Source organism: Aquarana catesbeiana, linkage group LG05 (genome assembly GCF_042186555.1).
Source record: "Aquarana catesbeiana isolate 2022-GZ linkage group LG05, ASM4218655v1, whole genome shotgun sequence".
In the NCBI taxonomy this organism is placed as follows: Eukaryota; Metazoa; Chordata; class Amphibia; order Anura; family Ranidae; genus Aquarana; species Aquarana catesbeiana.
In genome coordinates, this window is record NC_133328.1 from 579414982 (window position 1) to 579426280 (window position 11299).

Consider the following 11299-nt stretch of genomic DNA (forward strand, 5'->3'; position numbering starts at 1 on the left):
ATCCATGATCCGGCACTTCCACTGGCTAGGCGGAGACTGGAACAAAGCTGGAAATGGCTTAGTTCCAGTCTCCTATGTAAACACATAAAAGCCACACCACAATGTCACTTCCAATTTACTCGGCAGCCAATGGCGCAGATTTTTAAAAATTACAGTATTCAGAATCTCCGTTTTTGGCAATCTAAATACTTTGAAGTGCAAAGGAGGGATTTGGGATCCCTCTATAAAGAGTACCTGTCACCACCTATTACTGTCACAAGTGAAGTTTACATTCCTTGTGACAGCAATAAAAGTGATCAGAATAATTTTTTTAGAGTGACAATGTAAAATAAAGAAAAAAAAAAAAAAGTAAAGTGCCCCTGTCCCTGTGAGCTTGCGCAGCAAAGAAAACGCATGTGTAAGTCACGCCCGCCTATGTAAACGGTGTTCTAATCACACATGTGAGCAATAATAATTTTAGCACTAGACCTCCTCTGTAACTCTAACCTGGTAACTGTTCATTTTTTTTTAAAGCATCGCCTATGGAGATTTTTAGGTATCGAACTTTGTTGCCATTCCATGAGTTTGCACAATTTCAAAGCGTGACATGTTAAGGATCTATTTACTTGGTGTAACATTGTATTTCACAATATACAAAAAAGTTGGGCTAACTTTACTGTTTATTTTTTTTTTTAATTCATGAAAGTGTCTTCTTTCCCAAAATGAGTGCGTTTGAAAGACCACTGCGCAAATACTGTGACATAAAATATTGCAACAATCACCATTTTATTCTCTAGGGTCTCTGCTAAAATAAATTATATATATATATATATATATATATATATATATATATATAGAATTTTGCACTCTTCAGCTTTAGTAAATAAACCCCATAGTCATACAGCACACACACAGTGAGTGCAGATATATCCATTCAGAAGCACACGCAGTCAGAGCATATGTATTCAGTAGAAACAGACACACAGAGCACACCTACAGAGGGTATAGAAAAGAATCTCCCCCTTTAAATTAACATCACATTTTGTTGCTTTGCAGCCTGAAATGAAGACAGACACAGCTTTTGTTTTATCCAGCTGTTTTTACTCAGTGCAACTTATAACATCCAAGTAAAAGATATAACACCAACATGTCAGAAAAATAAAAAGTATTCAAAAACAGAATCGCGGAATTGAAAAAAGGATCACCCCCTTGTGTCAGTATTTAGTTGAACCGCCTTTTGCTTTAATACCAGTCTTTAGTCTGTTGGGATATGTCTCTACTAACTTTGCACATCTAGACTTTGCAATATTTGTCCACTCTTCTTTGCAGAACTGCTCAAGTTCAGTTAAATTTGATGGTGACCCATTTGTGGTCTGTGCGTTAGTAAAATGACTTGAAGACTGCAATGTTCATACGTCTTGGGGGGGGATGCGCCGTTTGGCATCTTCGCCCTGGCCACTTTTACCCGGCACTGCCTTCAACCACTGTGTGGTTATTGCTGCTGTGTGCTTTGGGTCATTGTCATGTTGGAGGGTAAACCTTCTTCCCATTGATAACTTTCTGGCAGAGGGCAGCAGATTTTTCTCAAAAGTTTGATGGTATTTTACCCCCATCCATTTTTCCTTCTATCCTGACAAGTGCTCCAGTCCCTGCTGCAGAAATACACCCCCATATCAGGATATTACCCCCTCCATGCTTTACTGTAGGAATGGTGTTATTTGGATGGTGAGCTGTATTAGATGTCCACCAGACATATTGTTTGTTTGTTGAGGCCAAATAATAATAATAACAACAACAACAGGATTTATATAGCGCCAACAGTTTACGCAGCGCTTAAATAATTGAAATTTAGTATCACCTGACCAATACTCCTTTTTCCATGTGGCCTTAGAATCTTCAAGGTGCGTTTTGGCAAAACTCCGTCGTGACTGTATGTGACCTTTGAGGAGTGGCTTTTTTCTTGCAACCCTCCCATACTTTCACGTGGAAGTTATATGTTGCACAGAGTAAATACAGCTGGATAAAACAATCTTGTGTGTCTTGATTTCAGGCTGCAAAGCAACAAAATATGATTATTTTAAAAGTGGGGGGGGGGATATTCTTTTCTATACCCATTGTAGGTGTGCTCTGTGTGTCTGTTTCTACTGTATACATATGCCCTCACTGTATATGTTTCTGGCTGCATTTGTCTGCTCTCACTGTGTGTGCTGCCTGCCTATGGCTGCTCCGACTATGTGATTATTTTAAAGGGGGGTAATTCTTTTCTAGGCCCACTGTATATGCAGTGGCAGACACAAGGAATTCGAAGCACAGAGACGCAGAGAAAGTAGACATGCACAGTCAGAGCAGCCATAGGCATACAGAGTACATACACGGTGAGATCAGAAATAGAACTAGGGTCACTGGTTCGAATCCCAACCACCACACTACCTGCCTAGAGTTTGCATGCTCTCCCTGTGTCTGCGTGGGTTTCCTCCGGGTACTCCGGTTTTCTCCCACACTCTAAAGATATGCTGGTAGGTTAATTTGATGGATCCTGTCTAAATTGGCCCTTCTATGTGTATGTAGAAATGTGAGTTAGGGACCTTAACCACTTCAGCCCCGGAAGATTTGGTCAGTCAACCGGACCATTTTTTGCGATTCGGCACTGCGTCGCTTTAACTGACAATTGCGCGGTCGTGTGACGTTGTACCCAAACAAAATTGACGTCCTTTTTTCCCCACAAATAGAGCTTTCTTTTGGTGGTATTTGATCGCCTCTGCGGTTTTTATTTTTTGCGCTATAAACAAAAAAAAGCGACAATTTTGAAAAAAAAACGCAATATTTTGTACTCTTTGCTATAATAAATATCCCCATTTTTTTTTTTTTTTTTAAAAAGCTATTTTTTTCTCAGTTTAGGCCGATATGTATTCTTCTACATATTTTTGGTAAAAAAAAAAAAAAAAAAAAGCAAAAGCAATAAGCGTGTATGGATTGGTTTGCGCAAAAGTTATAGCGTCTACAAAATAGGGGATAGACTTATAGCATTTTTATTATTATTTTTTTTTACTAGTAATGGCGGCGATCAGCGATTTTTATCGTGACTATGACATTATGGTGGACACATCGGACACTTGATACATTTTTGGGACCACTGGCATTTATACAGCGATCAGTGCTATAAAAATGCACTGATTACTGTAAAAATGTCACTGGCAGGGAAGGGGTTAACTGTATTCCCAACTAAAGGGGGAGGGGACTAACTACAGGAAGTGATGGATCGTGGTTCCTAGCTAATAGGAACACACGATCAGTCACTCCTCTCAGAACAGAACAGGGATTTGTATTTTTACACACACTTCCCTGTTCTGCCTCTCGTGCTCGCAATCGCTTGTGGCTGGCGGTCATCGCGATCGTCGGCCACAAGCTACGACGGTTCGCGGGATCCTGCCGCAGTAAAATGACAGCGGCTGGTCGGCCAGGGGTTAAAGTGGACCTTCAGTCATTTTTTTCATCTTTCCATTTATTAAATCTTCTGCCCTTGTTGTTTTACCTTTGAATAGTAAAACATTTTTTTCTGCCAGTAAATACCTTATTACAGCCCACCTCCAGTATCTTGTCTAGTAAAAAGCCTAGGCTTATGACATCATGCACAGCTCTCTTTCACTCTTGTGAGAGTTTGCCTGGAAGGGAGAGGGGATGAGTCATAAGAGGGCCAACGAGAGCTTGAGGTGTGCCTCTGTATCTGTGTAAATCCAGGAAGTAAGCAGGCAGCAGCTGCACACAGTTAAAATGGATGCAGCCAGACTTAGTGGAGGGAGATTTCTGTGGCATATTTGGCAAATACAGAATCACAGTATATATGAAATAATATGCAAAGTGGTTAGAGGGAAGCTTCAGAATGGCAAAGATGTTTTTATTACAAATTATGTGAGCAGACTGCAGTTTCTCTTTAAATTGTAAGTTCCTTGAGGCAGGGACTGATGTAAATGTACAATAATATATATGTAAAGCACTGCATAAATAAATAAAATATACACTTAGGGGCAAAAGCAGAGAAGTCATACGTATACAGTAAAAACAGACATAGAGCACACCTTTACTCTGGCGGCCGACACAAGGAATCCTGAGCACACAGATGCAGTAAGAATAGACATGCACAGTCAGAGCAGACATAGGCATACAGAGTACATACATAGTCAGAGCCGACATAAAGTGACAAAGAATAATGTCCCGGTGTGTCTGATAAAGATAAAAAAGACTTGATCCAGCAACACCAATAAATCGCAAAAATGTTTCTCAAACAGTGCTCAAGTGACCAATCACCAGGGTGGATATAAATCAGTGATTTAAAAAAAAAAACAAAAAAAACAAAAAAAAAAATATTTTTTTTTTTAATTTAAATCAGATATTTTTTGATTGTTATCAAATTTATTTCAATAAAATGCTTTTGGAGTAAAAATATATCTAAAGATAGTTTTCTATTTAAGATACATTAGTAATTGAGTTTATTCAGCATGAAATGGAGCTTAGTTATGTAGCATGAGGCTGTATATTCTGTAATATTTACATTTTTAGTAAACTCATTCAATGAATCCAAGCTCTGCAAGCTGAGATAACATACACTGCATTGATGCATTCACACAATTTCAACAGTAACCATGAGATAAAACAAAGTTCAGGAATGTTCCTTTATCCCATTGTTTTGCAACACTATGTACACTACAAAACTGTATGATTGGATTGGTTCTGATATTGCTGTTTTACTAACCTGACAGCTTATTATTCTAAATAGGAAACATTCATTTTGTTTGCAAATATTAAAGAGTCTAACTAACAGCAAGAATAAGTCCTTACATTTAAAGAGCACCTGTCATTTCAGATCCATCATGGCAGTGCCTGTTAGCGGGGCATCCACTCACCTGCTGCCGCCACGTCCCTCACCTTGTTGTGTCACTGCCGCATTACCAGCCATCCCATTAAAATGAATGGGACTGTCGGTGAGTCAACAGCGGGTCAGAGGAGGAGCCGCTGCGGGACAGAGGTGACAGTTGCTCTTTAAAAATTATGATTTATATCAAGCTATTTTACTAGTGATTTAAATCAAATCCAGCCTGCCAATCACCATCAAGTGAAATCAAGACTCACCAGAACAAATGGCTACCATTATAGAAGTATAAACGCCTGAGTAGGAATGTAATGCAACAGGGATTAGTGTGGCAGTTTGCTCCCAGTGGTACCTCCTGGTATACTCCAGCTAGGGATAAATAAAGCTGGCCAAAAGCCCAAAGGAGTTTCTCATTGTAGTGGGTTTATTATCAGAACAAGTAAAATAGCATAAAACTAGAGTAATGATTCTGATTAGCTTACATGTAAAGCCTTCTGTGACCCTGGGACTGCTTTGTGTGCCGCTCAAGCTCACTAAAACAGGTTATGGATCTCAAGCATCTGCCACTGGGAATGCCGGCTTGGGAGGGAGCTCTTCCCAGCTCCTACAATCACTGCCGGTAAAGAAAGGACTCCCTGAAGCCGCACATCTGTGTTGTCCCTATGCTGGGTGTATGAATGACAACCTGAGCCTGGACCCCAACAAAGCCACACCCCCAAAGAGTTTAGTGATCAGGAAAGGAGGGGCGGAGCAAAACATGCTGGGGGCGTGGCTTGATCTGAGTCCAGATCGAGGTTGCCATTCATAGACCAAGCATAGGGACAACACAGATGTGCAGCTTCAGGGAGTCCTTTCCATATTGCCTTCTGTGCTAGCAGCCTCAGTTTCACAATTTAGGTTTTATGTCACAGTGCAGATTTTGTCACATATATTAAAAAATGTTTTAATGCCGTCCTTGCGCTCCCATCCCTCCCCCCCCCCCCCCCACGAGAGATTTTGGAAGCTCCCTGTCTTGGTGACCACAAAGAAGGTTAGGGAGAAACTACCCAGTGCCTAGAGAAGGCAATAGAAACATGGCAGGCATTCTAACCCTTTCCTATTCTGTCCTTTTCCTGGAGTTATGGTTTAGTTTAGATTAGTGAAATATATATATATATATATATATATATATATATATATATATATTATACTTCACTAATCTAAACAGAAATATCAGTGTATAAAGGTCAAAGTGTAGTGACATCATCTCTGACCTTTGGGAGGTACTCTTGTCAATAAGTGCATTTTGTCCCAGTGCTATAAATGGACTCAGATAACAATCCCAGGCACAGCAGAAGCGATCAGTCAGCAATAAACTGAAGAAATGCCAAGTGTCACCCATTGATTACAGCCTTCAGTGCCCTGCAGAGAACTGCTGTGGGAAAGCAATTGACATTTCAGTAGAGTGATTTATGCGTGCCCAGCACAAGTGTTGGCAGAATTGTAGAGCAGCCTGCCATAGAACAGACTGCACAGATATATCTATTCACCCTAATAAAAGCTCTGTCCACTTTTTTTGGGGACAGGTACATTTTTTTTGTATAATAAAACTTTATTTGCAAGCTTTAATATATTCCAGTATTCCAGATTGAGGCAGAAGTTCATGCTGCTTTGTACATTCATCATTGAGACTCAGCTACACATTCAATTCTGAGTCATTTAGTAGCATGAGGTTAAAGTATATCTATACCAAAGAACAAGAATTGACAGTAATACAGCTTACCAGTCCTCAGATGTGGTGGCTGCATTTGTTGATCAACAATGGATCACTGAAGCTAAGGCAATGAAAAAAAGTCTTCATCAGGCTAAATGGTCATCAGGTATATGCTGAGCAAACAATTTTGAAACTGGTGCTTACTGCTTCTGCTCCTGAGATAAGGGAATGTCGCAGAGAAAAGAGCAAAAAATAAAAAAAGAGGGCATAAATAAGCACAGTATACTGCACTTAGCTGCGCCCTTTTTTTCCCCTCTAATCCTGCCATTTACTTATTCCTTGTGACAACCGTACTGAGCAGGGATTTCAACTTAGGATAAGGAGTGTGTTATGTACTAACACCTCCCTTTCTACTCCATAGGAGGGGGAGGTGTTTTGTACTCCGCTTTCAAGCTGGTGATCCTCAGATATCTAGGCAGTCCTTAAAGTGGTTGTAAAGGCTCAAGGTTTTTTACCTTCATACAGTCTAAGGGAGCGTCCCTGTTCAGGTGCCCCCATAGCAAGGAGGGAGGGGTCAGGAGCGCCGTTGGGGGACCCAAGAAGTGGAGGATCCATTGCATAGAGCAGGCAAGTATGACATGTTTGCTATTAAAAAATATATATATATATATCTGCCTTTAATATCACTTTAAGGAAAGGATCTGGAAACAGTCAGTCTCTCGTGAAATTAGGAAGAGTCAGCAGAACATTGTAGCAAAGCACAGGTACATTGACATGGTCTTGGGGAATTTAACACACTCACCCCAATCATGACACAGCAGTTTCTATATGAAGATGATGGCTTTATCCAGGGGAAGAACTGGGGCAATGCAGAAGAGGAAGGATCACATGAAATGTTGCCACTGAGTAGGGAAGAAGGGGGACATATCAGGACCAAAACAGGTATTTTATATTATACTTTTATCCAAAATAAGATAAAGAAAAATAACAAACATTGAGCACACAACAAGAGCTAATAATTTAAGGGCCAATGACCCCTAAAAAATGTTTTTTGTGTACTGACACTTTAACCTCTTCCCGCTCACGCTATAGCCAAAAGATGTCTACAGCACAGACTCACATTGCAGGGAGGGCGTCCACCAACGTCCTCTCATGATCGCACGGCATGCATCGGCAGGGATCTGTGATCGCTGTCTCCTTAGGACACAGCTGATCACAGATCGGGGTAAAGAGCCAATCACAGTGGCTTTTTACCATGTAACCAGCTGTATCCAATCATAGCTGATCACAGTGTAAACAGCATTTGCCATTTATTGGCAATCCTCTTCTCATGCTGACAGCTGTCCGTCTCAAAAAAAGAATTTTTTTATGGGTAGTGTTGACCAAGTGGCAATTTTTACTCAAAGTGTGAGCGTTTAAAGCTGAAAATTGGCCTGGGCAGGAAGGGGGTAAAAGTGTCCAGTAGGCAAGTGGTTAAAGTGTCAGGAAACCCAACATGGGTTCAAAGTTTTTATATACAGGCGGTCCCCAGGTTACAAACAAGATAGGGACTGTAGGTTTGTTCATAAGTTGAATCTGTAAGTCGGAACAGGTACATTTCTGATGCATTGCACAGGCATTCAAGCCATGTCAAGTAATGCATCTCAAACTCCCTGTGAGATTTTATTTTTTTTTTTTTTACAATGCAAAAATGGAAAATTATCACTTTTGGCACTTACCTGTGCTGTAAAGGTCAATAGAAGTGAATGAAGCTGGTTACCAAAGTGTTAATGCCGGCTAAACTCTGCAGGTAGCATTATTCTTGCCTCGTCATGATGCAACGCTTATGCTGCTGTGTGTACACCTCCATCTGCTCCCTGTTAACAGTTTTGAGTTGCATAAATAGGCAGTTAGGAAGTGATAGAAAGGTAACACATCTGTCTATATTGAATGCCTGTGTGAATGAGGCCTATGGGTTTGAGCTTAGCTATATTCTAGCTGTCCTCAGATTCATGTTTTGCTACCTCCAGATAATCTCCATTGATTACTGTAGAACAGGGATATGCAATTAGCGGACCTCCAGCTGTTGCAAAACTACAAGTCCCATCATGCCTCTGCCTCTGGGTGTCATGCTTGTGGCTGTCAGAGTCTTGCTATGTCTCATGGGACTTGACATAAAAGCACACACACACGTTGGACTTTATGGACTTGTGTCTTTTTTTTCAACCTTACCAACTATGTAAGAGGAAGGAATACAGCACTGCAGTGATATGGAATACACACAGGCTTGGCAGGTCTATGAACAACCTCATCTGAGCATGCTCCTTTGTTATCAGCTTTCTGGCCGAATAGAACAAGTTAATCATGTACTGCCAGCTGCAGGATGTGTCATTTGCCGCGTCTGACGCAAGGACAGGAAATAATTACTCATGCATTACTTTCAAATATAAACTACAGCTCAGTTTCAGCATGACGTATGAATACGGTCTTCACTGCCTGATCTGTTGGAACTTCACATTGTATTGGTCAAACAGTTCAACCTCCTTTAATTGAGGGATTGTGTATACTGTTCTTGAAATATGTTAAAAGTATCACTTTCATTCGATTCTTTACTATTGAAGGACGTCGTTGCATAACTGCTAGAAATATTTATGGAATACACAGTGACTTACAGTCACATTGGCTGGTCTATGGAGAAATTTGTTTTAGCTTGGTCTTTTTAATGTAGGAAAATAATTTTTATGTCAGCATCAAGTTTATGGTTGTATGAAACTGATACAGTAATTCCTGACATTTATCAGTTGTAGGGCTTGTTCCCTCCTGCTATGTAATGGTGTGATATTACTGTCTGGACTTGTAAAAAGTATTTGCTACGGGGCCAGAGCACATTAAAGCTGAAAATTAAAGGGATTGTAAAGTCTTGTTTTTTTTTTTGTTTAAAAGAACAAACATGTTATACTTACCTGTCCTGTGTAATGGATTTGCACATAACAGCCCAGATCCTCCTCTTCTCATGTCCCTCTTCGGTGCTCCTGCCCGCCTGTTGAGTGCCCCCACAGCAAGCAGCTTGCTATGGGGGCACACAAGCCGAGCTGCAGCTCTGTGTGTCCATGCAGACATGGAGCTGCCATACGTCCCCACCCCCTCTCCCCCCTGATTGCCTAACTGACTTTGACAGCCCGGGGGGGGGGGGGGGGGGGGGGGGGGGGAGATGGCGCTGCTGCTTTGTCTTAGCCAATCAGGGGGAATCTCTTGGACATTGCTGGACAGAGATGGGCTAAGGTAAGTATTAGGGGGTGCTGGGGGGCTGCTACACACAGAAGGCTTATTTTAATGCCTTAAAAAAAAAAAACCTACTGCCTTTACAACTCCTTTAGCTCAGGCATGGAGGAGGGTGTGCTTAGCAGAGAAAGTCCCTCCTCCCAATAAAAGAAAAAAAATGCCCATGATGTCTAATAGGATGCATGACCTCATTTTGGCCTACGCCAGAAACCAGGAAGCAACTGACAAAATGTAAAATTTCAAGTGGTTGTAAAGTCAGATTTACAAATAACTGGCATCCCCTCAGTTGTATAAGGATATAAAGTATTGTGTCAGCTTTTCTAAAAATTATAATCCTAAATACCTTTTTGCACAGCTCTGCTGTGTGGTTACGTGATCGCCCTCGGCTCGCCTTCCCCGATCTGAGAGCAGTTAAGATTCTCCTTTGACATCAGCCATCCAGCAGAGGGAGATCACGTGACCGCCCAGAGGAGCTTTAGAAGAAGGTATTATAATTTTGAAAAGCTGACACAATATTTCATATCTTCATACAACAGATGGGATGCCAGTTATTTGTAAATCTTACTTTACAGCCCCAGGAAACAGCAGCAGGAGGAGAGGGGTGGGAAGGAGTTTGGCGCACACACACACAAATGACAAGCAGGGAGGAAGGGGGAGAGACTGAGCACACAGGGGGATAACAGAGGGATAACAGAGGCACGTAAACTGACCACGGTATCATAGATCAGCAGCCGTAATTACTGTGGTCAGTACACCTAGGGGGACACAGGAACAGGCAGCATCAACCAGGTATTTTACAATATAAAATGGGACAAATGACACTGCAGAAGCACTGTTGTCATGCTTTAAAAGAACAGAAGTTTTTTTTTTTCTTTTTAGGGTTACAACTGCTTTAAAATAAGTAAATATATCTTCCTATATATTTACTAATGCTAGCAGCATAAAGAATAAAATAGTTAACGTTGATTTAGAGTTTAGTTCCACTTTTCTTCCCCCATAGTTCTACTTTTGCAGTAGAGAAAAATACATTGTCCTGTCCTGGCAGACAGAGCTGTGCTGTGTTGTGTTGTAGAACAGTGAAATTATTCGGAACTGGATGAACAGACATGCACATTCCTGACAGGTAAATAAGCCTTGAGTTCATCTTCAAAAAACACAGCTCTGCATGTTTTTAGCAGTCTGATTAAAGGCCTATTGTCAATCATCTTTACAAACTACGAATAAATTCACAATTTCAGAAAAAGTAATAAATGCACATTTTTTTGCAGGTAAAAAATAAAAAATGTGCATTTATTATTTTTTGTTGCAGGAGCTTGTAAAGCATTGCACTGGCGATCAGATCGCTGATGCCATGCAGGTCTCCTGCAGACCTGTCAATGTATAGGCCTGCTCATACCTTGTACGAGGAAGCCAATACACGCTGACAGGAAGAATGAATTAATGAACTACCACAGGATCATGGTAGTTCATTGAAAATACAAGCCGACATCCACAAAGGC

At 40.9% G+C, this 11299-nt stretch overlaps 1 long non-coding RNA gene across 2 annotated transcripts in view; it reads right to left on the reverse strand.

Moving 5' to 3' along the window:
• The window catches only part of LOC141145411 (uncharacterized), a 65226-nt gene that overhangs the window by 32496 nt on the left and 21431 nt on the right, over positions 1-11299 (reverse strand). Inside the window, exons 1-4 of one of the 2 annotated variants that reach the window (XR_012244556.1) lie at positions 10144-11143; positions 8258-8395; positions 7342-7441; positions 6609-6660 (exon numbers count right to left, since the gene is read on the reverse strand). This is a non-coding gene — a long non-coding RNA (uncharacterized lncRNA). Of the gene's footprint in view, positions 1-6608; positions 6661-7341; positions 7442-8257; positions 8396-10143; positions 11144-11299 lie in introns of those variants that run through there. The other variant, XR_012244555.1, reaches the window with a different exon arrangement.